The following is a 13,599-nucleotide window of genomic DNA, read 5'->3' on the forward strand; positions in this document are numbered from 1 at the left end:
CAGAAGTAGAAAATAGTCTGTTAGGAAAAAAATTGGCAGTGGTGTTGTTTCTATATTTATGTAAATTACCACATTTATTTCTCTATAATCCTCATTAAAGAGATTCTCCGGTACTTTCGTATAGTTTTCAATCGCTAGTTCTGAAAGTAGCTCATGAGCCAAAAGTGGTCTTTGAAAATTGTACTGCATCACGTATGTGCAGATATGTGTACCATGTCATTTCTCTCTCACTCTGCTGTTTGTGTGCATCTTCCTAGCTGTCACTCAAATGGCTGAAGCGCATTGGCTAAAATTAAATTGCTAGGGGGCTGGCCCACATGGGGAAAATGTAGGGAATTAGCGCAGCACAGCTTCCAGAAAAATGGTTTCTTTCAAACTAGGGATTTCATGGCTAATTGAGGTGAAAACATTAATTCTGCTCATAGATTATGCATGTATGAACTAAATTAGCACATCCAGCCCAAAGCGGGAGGTTTAAAAAATACTTGGTAGTTGCCAAAGTTCCAGAGCATATCTTTAAGTTGTGTTTTTCCAGTGAGCATTCTCCTCAACCCGTGAATCCAAACCCAAATATGAAGCTCAGCTCACCAACCAACGGTATCTAAATATGGGGAAAGAGAGAGGGAGGCCAGAGGTCACTCTGGGCTCACGCAACCAGGGGAGGAAAAAACTCCAAAGCTAACAATGTCCAGATTTCTGTGTTTGTTTTGTGACATCCTAGCGCCGTCCGACCATCGCTACATTTCCCTTCCCTAGTTGGCTCACAGACACTCTATCCATACGCGCCAGGGAGGGTGAGGAGGGGGTTTAGGATGGAAACACGCAAATCTGTGTAACATATGTTGCCCGTGCCGGGAGAGAGGAGAGGACGCAGAGCAAGGCTGGACCTCCTGCTAGCCGGTTCCACCTGAGAGAGACATGACTGGAGAGGATGGAGGGATCAAAAGGAGAGGAAGAAGACTGTAGGAATCAATTACACACTGTAACAACAACGGGCTTGCACAGACATACTGGCAGAGAACTTAACAGCAGTTTCAGTGTAATTAGAATGTACACTGCTACCCTACTTACACCAATTGACCATGTCACCAGAGTTGGGGGGGTTGTTTCACTGTTTCATTCTTATTCATTTCTAAAATAAATAGAAATATCAATTTTGCACTTTTCTATGACCAAATTACTGTATATCAATTGTGGCTTCCATCACCAAGTCATGGAAGATCTCACATTCAAACAATGCATTTTCTTTACTGCTACACAACAGGAAATTAAAACTAGTAAAACTTCATAATGTCAAAGTGCTAAATCCCCACATGTACTACACACAACTCTCATTTTTATGGCTGAAACCAAATTTGGCGGTGGATGTTTCCAATAATACAGAGAGAAGCAGAAGGAAGTGAAGGAAGGAGATTATATTAAAATGTCATACTTTGTTACATTTCACCAAAACACAAACATAAGTGTCACTGTCTGCCATTATTGCAGCACTAATGCTAAATACTACCATACGAATATTACTACTACATAAGCCAACCAAAAATACCCAACTAATACCTCAAATATATCGTAAGTATCTGTGACTTCCACTGGAATATTAGAAAATAAGCCTGGGAGTTTTTAGCTAACTGGCTTGTCGCTATAGTACATATGGCATCCAAACCTGTTCAAGGCACTGTTGACTCACATAAGGTATGGCTAAACACAAGTACCTGGACTCTTATTACCTGTCTTCCATGCTCCTCTGAGTGCACTTGCTAAGTACTGGGACATACGTTTCACTTCTTTCCAGGGTAATTGTTTTATAAGCCTTTTCCTCTGTGATCGGGTTGTGCTTCCTATGTCTGGTCTGCCTGTTCTACTTGAACATGTATTGTATTTATTACCATATATATTTGATTGTGTGTGTGTGTGTGTGTGTGTGTGTGTGTGTGTGTGTGTGTGTGTGTGTGTGTGTGTGTGTGTGTGTGTGTGTGTGTTATATGTGTGTACCCCTGCATGGGCACTGAGGCCTGTGTCTGTTCGGTTGTGTCAAATCCTGTCTACGTGTGTATGTTTTATGTAGTCATCTAAAATAAATCTGTTAAAATCAGATACCTCAACTCAGTTAATCAAATACATTTTTACTGAAAACTAAAATCATAATTGAATTGCTGTAGAGCTTTGTTTAAAGTTTCCAAATGTATTGTTGTCCCTTGTTTAACTTAGCAGCATGAATTGGAGTACATGAATCTGTAAAGGATAAAGAAAGAGTCACCAACGTCCACCCCTGGACTGATTCCCTGGCTAAACCAACAAACACAAAGTTAAAACAAATGTAGGGAATGTCGTCTTAGGTTTCGGATACTATGGACCACAATTAGGAGAAGCACAGCATACAGTATGTTTAGCAAAACCTGTCAGATACAGAAACCAAATATTATTCAAGTTTCTAGATGAATTTTAAAACATGTATTGCTTGTGTTAAAGACGTCTATTCCAGCCTGCAAAACTCTCAGAGGTTTACTATTAAATCACTAGAAAACAAACAGGAAGAGACACAACAGACAGTACAGTATGTGCCCCGAAGGACTATGGGTAAACACCTGACCAAACACTGGACAGAGAGGATGATGGGAGATGACCTCTGAACTTTTAGTCTTTTTAAAGACGTTTCTCTTTCACCTCTAATACTGACCAGGTCTGGACCAGACTTCTATCTCTTCAAACAACAGATTATATTTCAAAAGACTAACTTAGATAAGAAAAGGTTCAATTAAATAAATACATCAAAATCATTGGCACAGCCTACAGCTTTGCTTTGCCATGTTATGCCTAACAGGAAGAGATTTGAGCTAGAGCCCATTCTACAAATGTTGTCAAATAAAAAGAGTTCACACTTCAGAGCATCAGCAACATATAGGAAAACCAACACTCATCATGCAAGCTCTGTGAGGATGAAGATCGGTCAGCCATTTGCAAAGGTCTGGATAGTGGCTAAACCACCAATTTGGGTAGTGTGCTCATTTGACTCTGTATGCATGTGTTTGAGTGAGTGAGTGAGTGAGTGAGTGAGTGAGTGAGTGTGGGTGTATAAAAGCCTCTTCTCCAGGCTTGCCGTGCACGAGAGGTGCATAATGAAACCTGTAAGTGAACCACTAACAGAGTTGGGAGCAGAAACACAACTATGAAAACCAAACAGACAGATCACTGATCAATGGGCATGAGTGGAATAGGGGTCAAATAATGGTGGCGTTGTTGGTACACACATACGATGGACAGGCTACCTCTCCACCACTCTGTGAACGGCCACTAATACTCGCTATCTGCATGAGGTGAGTGAAGAGCTCACTGCAGTTTTTTACCTCCATACTGAGCAGAGGTAAATGTAGCTTTGTGCTAACAGTGGAGACTGTTAGTGTGGAACTTGCTACACACAGACACACACGCAGACACACACGCAGACCCTCCACACACACAAACACACACACACGCACCCACACAAACACACACGCACACACCAAGTGGACATCCAGCAGGTGGCTAGCTACCCCCCAGTGTGCCCTGCATATGTTCTGTGTGCTTTATATATCCAGTTACCATGGAGCCACCCCACATCTCCAACAGGGATCCGCTCAAAATCTGCTGCCCTGACCACTTCGGAGCACAGGGGCCCTCCTTACACCCATTACTACCCCCCCCCCCCACCCCCCCACCCCCTTCCCCCCCAGCTGAAGCCAAACTCCAACAGGGGCTCTAGAAACAGTTGTGATGGGGCAAAGGAAGTTCCTACTGCCAAGGGAGGAAGTATCAAATCAAACAGCATCTTTTTCCACTTCTGTGAGATTTTCTGGTTAAATACTTTCTGCATGGGCTTTGTGAACACTAGAGGAGATGAGCTGGGTGTGTGTGTGTGTGTGTGTGTGTGTGTGTGTGTGTGTGTGTGTGTGTGTGTGTGTGTGTGTGTGTGTGTGTGTGTGTGTGTTCTCTGCTACAAGACAAAAGGGTTCTTTCAGCCTGCCTCCTTCTATAGGAAACACAATGTTGTTTTAAGGTCTTTTTTCCGACCTTTGAGAGAGTCAATGTTGATGTTGCACACTAGGTATATGATATTTTGGTATTATTTCATCCGACCTCAGGAGGGGAAGAGAGAGGGATGGAAGAGGGGATGGGGAGAAGGAAAGAGAACTTCCTTGATTTCAGTCAATCTCCATAATACTGCAGAGGTGCTGGTGATGAGACTCCCTGGCTGGATGCAGCCACACACCATGTGGAGTGGAACTTCTGTCCTGCACACACACACACATGCGCACACGCACACACACACACTTACGCAAGCACACACACACAAAAAATGCTTAGATTGTGGTGATTATGTCAGCTTTTAAGAATATATATATATATTTTTTTTTAACCAATTTTGACTTCAGATTCTGATCCACATTTCTCCAAACATCAAAAATCGAAGTTGCTCCAAATTTTGAAGTACAGGCTTAAGGTTTTGGATAGGGTTAAAACATTAAGTTTAGGCATTCATTCTGACGGGTTAAGTTACGGGTTAAGGTTTGGGAAAGGGTTAAAAGAAAAACAATACAAAATAACTGTCTACCACTGGGATTGAACAGGCAACCTTCAGATTCAGATCCATGGAATTACGCCCATCAGCAATGCCCTAGCAAAACCCAAACCTACTGGATAGTAATTGTGCTCACTGTTGCCCCGTTTGGACAATATTGAAGGCATTTCCAGACTGCCTGAGGATTTTTTCAGGACCATTTTTGAAGTATATTTTGAGCGATCTGCCTGCTTAGACATAGATTAAAGAAGATCCACTCGTGGAAGATCCGTGCTATAGCAGGATAGAATTTCTAAGGCAATGTTCCCGTGTTCGCAGAGACGGCATTCACGGTTAACGCTGCATAAGTCAACTCCTTTAGAAATTTGCTTTACATTTCAGTCAGATCTTCCACTCTTTGGATTGAATCCAAACCTTACTCAACATCAAGCAAACATGAATAAATGAATGAATGAATGAATGAATGAATGAATGAATGGAAAGTTGAATGGACTAATAAAATGAAAGTGACATAATTAAAAGAAATGCCATGATTTGCGTAGTGAAATACAGCCAAACCATATTTAATAAAGAAACATAAAACTGCATATTTTCTGTGAAAATACAGAATTATGGAGGGCATAATCACTGTCAAAATGTCATCCATCTTTGCTTTCTCTATTTCAGGGCTAATTGAATCTGTCAATCAAAGAGACATCTAAAGTGTGAATGCGCACGCATGCACACACACACACACACAGACACACACAGCAAAACGGTGTAACAATCATTTATCAAGACAATGGATCTGTGGATCAGGAGATTATCACTTGCAATTGTATAGGGCTTTCACAGTGCAAAGAACTGTCAAGTTGTTTAGTAATCTTTATTGTAGATCAAGAGGTTATTTTACTGGGCTTAGAGCACGTCACCCTGTTCACATAGCAGCTCCCCACTGGGGAGTGTTGTGATGACACTGAAAACTGATTGAATGTGCAAAAAGTAATCAACATAAATCCAATTACATTAAATATTTTGTTGATTTCACATTGAATTCACGTTAGTTGACAACCAAATGTAAATCAAAACTAGACGTGGAGTTGATGTCTGTGATCAGTGGTTTTAGTCCGTCATACAGCATAAACCGCCATAACATTGAAGCACACATAGTTCTGAGGGATTTCCCTCACCTCGAAAATCCCATACATAGCCTCTGGTCTGGGATCAGTATCTTGCAGAATATCAAAGCCGCGAGCCCTTCTAATGTGTTACAGAGTGTCGTGGGGTCCCATGTGGCTCAGGGGCTGTTTGGCTCAGTTGGTAAAGCATAGTGCTTGCAATGCCAAGGTTGTGGGTTTGATTCTCATGGGGGATCAGTAGGGAAAAAAGGTATGCACTCACTACTGTAAGCCAGAGTGTCTGCTAAATGACGAAAATATCAGATCTGGTGCTGCCTCTGATGTGGCTCACTTTTTGGCAGGGGGTGGGCCATGGGACAGGGGTCTTGTGTGTATCACAAGGCCTCTGGATTTAATTGCGGTGTTGATCTACTGCTATGAGAACACGTCTGTCAAATACTGATCCCCGTGTCGGGAGACTTTTGGGCATGCCTCCAAGAGACTGGGAACAGGCTAGGAAGACACACACACACAATTGCACACACACACACACGTGAACACACACACACAGGCATAGAGGAGGGGGGTACGCAGCAGAATATACCCACTTAAATGCTTAGCTCTGGTGTTTTGCTAGTCCTTTTAGAAGCTGTGGGCATCTGCAGCAGACACTTTGTGGTTGAGTCAATGAGGCTGAGAGAGCGAGAAGGGGGGGAGAGGGAGTCATATAGTGATATAAGGGGAAAAGAGAGAGAGAGAGAGAGAGAGAGAGAGAGAGAGAGAGAGAGAGAGGGAGAGAGAGAGAGAGAGAGAAAGAAAAATGAGGTAGGGAGAAGAGAGAGAGTCGAGAGTAGGAGTCAGGGAGAGATAGTCTAGAGTAGGAGTCAGGGAGAGAGAGTCGAGAGTAGGAGTCAGGGAGAGAGAGAGTCGAGAGTAGGAGTCAGGGAGAGAGAGAGTCGAGAGTAGGAGTCAGGGAGAGAGAGAGTCGAGAGTAGGAGTCAGGGAGAGAGAGAGTCGAGAGTAGGAGTCAGGGAGACAGAGTCGAGAGTAGGAGTCAGGGAGGGAGAGAGTCGAGAGTAGGAGTCAGGGAGAGAGAGAGTCGAGAGTAGGAGTCAGGGAGACAGAGAGTCGAGAGTAGAAGTCAGGGAGGGAGAGAGTCGAGAGTAGGAGTCAGGGAGAGAGAGAGTCGAGAGTAGGAGTCAGGGAGAGAGAGAGTCGAGAGTAGGAGTCAGGGAGACAGAGTCGAGAGTAGGAGTCAGGGAGGGAGAGAGTCGAGAGTAGGAGTCAGGGAGACAGAGAGTCGAGAGTAGAAGTCAGGGAGGGAGAGAGTCGAGAGTAGGAGTCAGGGAGAGAGAGAGTCGAGAGTAGGAGTCAGGGAGAGAGAGAGTCGAGAGTAGGAGTCAGGGAGAGAGAGAGTCGAGAGTAGGAGTCAGGGAGAGAGAGAGTCGAGAGTAGGAGTCAGGGAGAGAGAGAGTGAGACAGAGGGAGTGAAAGCTAGTTAGGGGAAAAAAACATGAGAGAGAGGGGAGAGGAGAGTGGGAGTGCGTCTTCATGGGTGGCTTCCACTGTTGATGTTTTTTTAATATTTTGAGTGACAGGGGCGTCGCTATGGAGGGCGAGAGGGAATGGATGACATAGTACAGAGGATACAGGCAGAAACTTCTAAAGTTAAATTTCCCCACTGGGTGTACGCACACACACACAAACACACACTCACACATACAGTACATATATGCACGCAATTAATGTATATATTTTCCTATTAAGATGTATTGATCTAGTAAATATGATTTCATATACGGTATAGTACATTAATTAACCTGGCAACATATTCTGAAAATAAATTCTAAATCCCATTTGACCTTTTACAAGTGGGTTGTTAGCTCGGCTAGAGCTGGGCTCTTAGCTGGGCTGAAGCTGGGCTGTTATCTGGGCTGTTAGCTTGTCTGTTAGCTGGGCTGAAAGCTGGGCTGTTAGCTGGGCTGTTAGCTGGGCTGTTAGCTTGTCTGTTAGCTGGGCTGGAGCTGGGCTGTAGTTGGGCTGGAGCTGGGCTGTAGTTGGGCTGGAGCTGGGCTGTTAGCTGGGCTGGAGCTGGGCTGGAGCTGGGCTGTAGTTGGGCTGTTCGCTGGGCTGTCTGCTGGGCTGTTCGCTGGGCTGTAAGCTGGGCTGTTAGCTGGGCTGTAAGCTGGGCTGTTAGCTGGGCTGTTAGCTAGGCTGGAGCTGGGCTGGAACTGGGCTGTTAGCTAGGCTGGAGATGGGCTGTAGCTGGGCTGTTAGCTGGGCTGTAGCTGGGCTGTTAGCTGGGCTGTTAGCTGGGCCGTTAGCTAGGCTGGTGCTGGGCTGGAGATGGGCTGGAGCTGGGCTGTAGCTGGGCTGGAGCTGGGCTGGAACTGGGCTGTTAGCTAGGCTGGAGATGGGCTGTTAGCTGGGCTGTAGCTGGGCTGTAGCTGGGCTGTAGCTGGGCTGTTAGCTGGGCTGTTAGCTGGGCTGTTAGCTGGGCCGTTAGCTAGGCTGGTGCTGGGCTGGAGATGGGCTGGAGCTGGGCTGTAGCTGGGCTGTTAGCTGGGCTGTTAGCTGGGCTGGACCTGGGCTGTTAGCTGGGCTGTTAGCTAGGCTGGAGCTGGGCTGTTAGTTGGGATGTTAGCTGGGCTGGAGCTGGGCTGTAGTTGGGCTGGAGCTGGGCTGTTAGCTGGGCTGGAGCTGGACTGTTAGCTGGGCTGTTAGCTAGGCTGGTGCTGGGCTGTAGTTGGGATGGAACTGGGCTGGAGCTGGGCTGTAGTTGGGCTGGAACTGGGCTGTTAGCTAGGCTGGAGCTGGGCTGTAGTTGGGCTGGAGCTGGGCTGTTAGCTGGGCTGGAGCTGGGCTGTTAGCTGGGCCGTTAGCTGGGCTGGAGCTGGGCTGTTAGTTGGGCTGTAGTTGGGCTGGAGCTGGGCTGTTAGCTGGGCTGGAGCTGGACTGATAGCTGGGCTGTAAGCTGGGCTGTTAGCTGGGCTGTAAGCTGGGCTGTTAGCTGGGCTGTTAGCTGGGCTGTTAGCTGGGCTGGAGCTGGGCTGGAACTGGGCTGTTAGCTAGGCTGGAGATGGGCTGTAGCTGGGCTGTTAGCTGGGCTGTAGCTGGGCTGTAGCTGGGCTGTTAGCTGGGCTGTTAGCTGGGCTGTTAGCTGGGCTGTTAGCTGGGCCGTTAGCTAGGCTGGTGCTGGGCTGGAGATGGGCTGGAGCTGGGCTGTAGTTGGGCTGTTAGCTGGGCTGTTAGCTGGGCTGGACCTGGGCTGTTAGCTGGGCTGTTAGCTAGGCTGGAGCTGGGCTGTTAGTTGGGATGTTAGCTGGGCTGGAGCTGGGCTGTAGTTGGGCTGGAGCTGGGCTGTTAGCTGGGCTGGAGCTGGACTGTTAGCTGGGCTGTTAGCTAGGCTGGTGCTGGGCTGTAGTTGGGATGGAACTGGGCTGGAGCTGGGCTGTAGTTGGGATGGAGCTAGGCTGGAGCTAGGCTGTTAGCTGGGCCGTTAGCTAGGCTGGTGCTGGGCTGTAGTTGGGCTGGAACTGGGCTGTTAGCTAGGCTGGAGCTGGGCTGTAGTTGGGCTGGAGCTGGGCTGTTAGCTGGGCCGTTAGCTGGGCTGGAGCTGGGCTGTTAGTTGGGCTGTAGTTGGGCTGGAGCTGGGCTGTTAGCTGGGCTGGAGCTGGACTGATAGCTGGGCTGTTAGCTAGGCTGGAGCTGGGCTGTTAGTTGGGATGTTAGCTGGGCTGGAGCTGGGCTGTAGTTGGGCTGGAGCTGGGCTGTTAGCTGGGCTGGAGCTGGACTGTTAGCTGGGCTGTTAGCTAGGCTGGTGCTGGGCTGTAGTTGGGATGGAACTGGGCTGGAGCTGGGCTGTAGTTGGGATGGAGCTAGGCTGGAGCTAGGCTGTTAGCTGGGCCGTTAGCTAGGCTGGTGCTGGGCTGTAGTTGGGCTGGAACTGGGCTGTTAGCTAGGCTGGAGCTGGGCTGTAGTTGGGCTGGAGCTGGGCTGTTAGCTGGGCCGTTAGCTGGGCTGGAGCTGGGCTGTTAGTTGGGCTGTAGTTGGGCTGGAGCTGGGCTGTTAGCTGGGCTGGAGCTGGACTGATAGCTGGGCTGTTAGCTAGGCTGGTGCTGGGCTGTAGTTGGGCTGGAACTGGGCTGTTAGCTAGGCTGGAGCTGGGCTGTAGTTGGGCTGGAGCTGGGCTGGAGCTGGGCTGTTAGCTGGGCTGTAGTTGGGCTGGAGCTGGGCTGTTAGCTGGGCTGTTAGCCAAATTGTAGCTAGGCGGTGTGCATTACCTGCAGGTGTCACTATGATGAACGGGCTGCTTGACGTCGATGAAGTGTTTAGAGCCCAATGGCGTTGTTGCATGTTACTAACTGGTAGCCAGCCAGCTGAGACAGTCCACCAGATACAACGACTACACGTTCTGCCAGAACCCCTCTGAATAGCAGCACGCTGGGGAGAGTGCAGGATGCTAAATGATGTATTGGATGCAAACCGCCAGGAAACGCTGTTCGCTGCTAGCTGTGACCTCCGACAGCTGCTGGCGGTTGGCGTCGTTTAGGATGACCCAAGACCCAAGACTTTCCGGCACTTTTCAAGTGGCAAGTGTCCCTAACGACGTCAATGGCGGCAATAATGTTTGTTCTATTTATTGGTGTAGCTTCAGTAGGAGATGCCTCGCTAACCTCTGAGCTTCATTTCAAGTCGACAGAATAATATATCTGTGAGTTGTAACAAATGGTTTGTTTCAGTCCGCCTGTTATTTTATTATCACATTCTGAGCAAGCCTGATGGATAAAGCTATGGGCTCTGGGTTGTTTGTAGGAGCACCGATCATGCCAAAGAAAACAAGCATGGAGAGGGGAAAATAAAATAGAGTGAAAGAAAGAAAGCGCTAGGGGTCGGTGAGACGCAGCGACATCATTCCGCAGCGGAAATCTCAGACAGAACAAGGTCATTGCGAGGTGAGAAAGACAAGATGTTGGACCAAAAAAAACACCTCCAAACTCTAAATTCTTCATCTGAATAAATGATGTAGGTCGGAGGACATTGTGGAAGATACAATGGAGGTGGTGGCATGAATTAAGTGGGATAGTGAAGGCTGTCAATGAAAATGGTACCCTATTCCCTATGAAGAGCACTACATTTGACCAGGTTACATAGGGCACTACATAGGGGGCCCAGGTACCCTCTGTAGCGCTTTGCGGACGGATTGCCAAGCAGTTGCCAGGCCAAGCTGTGATGTAGCCAGTCAAGATGCTTTCGATACTGGAGGTGTAGAACTTTAGCATTGAGTAGATCTTTCTCTCTCAGCTTCCCCAATTATCTCTCTTTCTTCTCAGCTTCCCCCATTCTCTCTCTTTCTCTCTCAGCTTCCCCCATTCTCTCTCTTTCTCTCTCAGCTTCCCCATTCTCTCTCTTTCTCTCTCAGCTTCCCCGATTCTCCCTCCCTTTCTCTCTCAGCTTCCCCGATTCTCCCTCCCTTTCTCTCAGCTTCCCCGATTCTCTTTCTCTCTCAGCTTCCCTGATTTTCTCTCTTTCTCTCTCAGCTTCCCTGATTTCTCTCGCCTGCCATTACCCACCCACCCACTCACTCTATTTCTCTCTCTCTCTATCTCTCTCTCTCTCTCTCTGTCTATCTACTGTAGCTATCTATCTAAGTAGTACTCTCTCTGTCCTGATGAGTTATTGATATAAGTGAACGTCTTTCTCTCTCTCCCCCATGAAATCTGATGAGATTTGTTTTTTTAGGATAAACATTTTCTTGAATCAACACTGTTTGGGTTAGTCTGAATAAAGGCCACCCCTGTGTATAGTGTATTAGGGCGTGTGATTAAGATGATTAAGCCAGATTTATTGAGCAGATCCTATAATGCCAAAGTCAAATTGACCTGACCTCAGCAGTCTGACTTTACATAACAGAGCATTTAGACCTATTCCCTATGTACTGTAGCTCACTAATGACCAGGACCCATAGGGAATATGGTGCCATTTGGGACACAGCCTCAGAATCACAGCTCTGTGGTCCACGCAAGCTGACTCACACTTTAAGGAGGGAGCCTCCAGAGAAAAGCCCTTCCAGAGTCAAACCATGACTCAGATCGCATCAAAAAGTGACCCTGGGAGAGCCCCTGTTAACCGCATAGTTAACCGCACAGTTAACCGCACAGTTAACCGCACAGTTAACCGCACAGTGAACCGCACAGTTAACCGCACAGTTAACTGCACAGTTAACCGCACAGTTAACCGCACAACTACAATATAACTCTAACTTTTCCTTATTTTTTCAGAATGTTCCTTATTTTATTGTATAGGCTACATATGTGGACATCATCAAACACACTCACACATTAGTGACATATAGACAATATAGACAAAAGTTGTCAACGTTTATTTTGTAATTTATATAATTTTCAGTAGTGTCAGGCATGCCCAAATTTACATGCACAACACATACTTTGTGAGTTTGTGTGATTCATAAAATGCTATTGAGTTACACAGAAAGCATGTCTTGCAATGAATTTGTATCTAAATAAAAATCTATTTTACTCTGTTTTATAGTTATCGTTACCTAGAAAAGCAAAATTATCACAGTTCCTTGTTTTTGTAGTCATTCCATTTAATTCAAAATAAATGCCTTACTCTTCACTGATCCCCAAAAGGCCAGTGACAGTATCCTGTATTGCCTCATTGAGATTGACACCATTCATATTGTCATAATCCACCTGGGCCTGTCTCCCAGATCAAAAGTGTCTCTGTGATTAAAGATCGGTTCAGCTGTAGTAGGATTCCTCATTCCTGCTCTCTATACACAAGTTGAAGAGAGAGAATACCCAGAAAGGGAGAGAGAGTCGGAACGTGAAAGAAAAAGAAAGACAAAAAAAAAAACACAAAAAAGATGGGTTCTACAAAAGGGAAATGACAGAATGCTTTCCCTTAGCCTCCGGCTCCTCTTGTGTTGCTGGACCCTTGCAGCTCTGGGTAGTACTCTAATTAGACTAGTATTCAGGGGTGGCATTAGTTCCCAAACTTTTTAATGGGGCGGAAAGCGGAGCTCCTTTTAGAGAGAGGGGATAAGTGTAGCCAGTGTTCCACACACTGAAAAGCAGATGAAGGGATTCTCCGCCTCCCTGGGAGGTATTCACTCCTTTTTTCTCCTCTTTTCTCCCTTTCTCTCTATTTTTCTGCTTTTTCTCATTTCTCTCTTTGCCCCCCTCCTCTCTCTTTTCCCTGTGTATTTTAGATTTTACACACACACTCACGGAAGCATGCAAGCACACAAGCACATGCACACAAATGCTTTTTCTTCACTCCAATGAAATAAACACAATGCAACAGAACATGCCAAACAGAGTACACATGTTTATCTTATTAGACTCATTATAACAAGAATTGCGCTGCACTGAGAAGAGACAACATGCCTTCAGACGATATTCCATTCCATTTCAAACTAAGCAACAACTTACCAGTATTTACATATTTGTCAACCTAACTCAGTAAGTTTTGGATTCCGGTCATTGGAGTGACCATAAATGAAAGATTTGAATTTGAGTTTAGTGTATTAATAATCTGTGGACACCTGTATGAATGTGACGGAAGTGTGTATCTATGAAGGAAAGTTTATTGACCATTGCAGTAGGGACTGATGAGGCTTTGTGCTTTATTATATATGGGAGAGAGAGTTAGAGAGAGTACCATGGAAATTAGTAGAATGGAAAGTAAAAGAAACCATTGATTCAAACCATGTCCATAAAATAATATCATTTTTGCAGCTCAAGTTTCAGACCACAGACCAACCAAGGACTTTCTCTTAAAAGATATAATTCATGAATGATTGATTAACTTCACGAGGAAGGTGGAGGGAAGGACACAGGCTTCCACACTGATTCAGATGATTTACATTATTTACATGTATCGATGTAAAGTTATACACTGCAGAGCACTGTTATAAGTTGA

The sequence above is a fragment of the Oncorhynchus clarkii genome, chromosome 5 (assembly GCF_045791955.1).
Source record: "Oncorhynchus clarkii lewisi isolate Uvic-CL-2024 chromosome 5, UVic_Ocla_1.0, whole genome shotgun sequence".
Classification (NCBI taxonomy): domain Eukaryota; kingdom Metazoa; phylum Chordata; class Actinopteri; order Salmoniformes; family Salmonidae; genus Oncorhynchus; species Oncorhynchus clarkii.